The following is a 713-nucleotide window of genomic DNA, read 5'->3' as shown; positions in this document are numbered from 1 at the left end:
ATTTAGGAAACATAGAGATAAGAAAGTTGAATTAACGATTAGATGAATCAGTGAATAAAAACAGATAGAGAATCTCGAGAAGACACCTGCATATGAACCCTTACAAAAGGCACACCTGAAGGCAAAGCTGCATTTCAGGGGCTATGCACTTCAAGGCTTGTCAGATAGGTGCCATGTGTGTGAAATCCTTTTCCCCTTTTGTGTTACTGCTGATTGTTCAGGATTAGAGATGAGGGACTGATGGGAATTTATAGCTTAAGAACCTCATTTATAGCATAATAATCTCATCTACAGCTTATCTCAGCCATTATTAAAATCGGGTAAAGGTTCCTATGCTTTGTAGACACTCGATCATGCCGTGGCGAGGATCGGTGGCCTTAACTTAAAGTTTTCTGTTGCATTAAACCTGAGTCCCATTAGGCACATTCACCCCTGGTCCCTGAACTGCCTCCGGTCACTCAGCTTCCAGGTTTGGTTCCATTACAGTGGCATTCCTTCAGACTTGTGGCAAGGCTGGTTTTCAAAAACGTTCTTAATGACGGTATAGATACTGAACAAACTGCTAAGATGAAGTATAGACAACAGGTCATCACATATCCTCAAAATAATAAGCAGGTCTGTTCAAAGAAACTTTTCAGTCTGTTTTTTTTTTTTTCCCCAGGCCAAAAGGGCATTAATTCCGGCCAAAAAGACACACAATAGACTCCCCCCCC

At 41.4% G+C, this 713-nt stretch overlaps 1 protein-coding gene across 1 annotated transcript in view; it reads left to right on the top strand.

Annotated features, from left to right (window-relative positions):
• The window catches only part of LOC119594675 (sialin-like), a 9,118-nt gene that overhangs the window by 3,528 nt on the left and 4,877 nt on the right, over positions 1 to 713 (top strand). The window lies entirely within an intron of this gene.

The sequence above is a fragment of the Penaeus monodon genome, chromosome 34 (genome assembly GCF_015228065.2).
Source record: "Penaeus monodon isolate SGIC_2016 chromosome 34, NSTDA_Pmon_1, whole genome shotgun sequence".
Taxonomy (NCBI): Eukaryota; Metazoa; Arthropoda; class Malacostraca; order Decapoda; family Penaeidae; genus Penaeus; species Penaeus monodon.
This window is presented reverse-complemented; position numbering and strand designations above follow the sequence as displayed.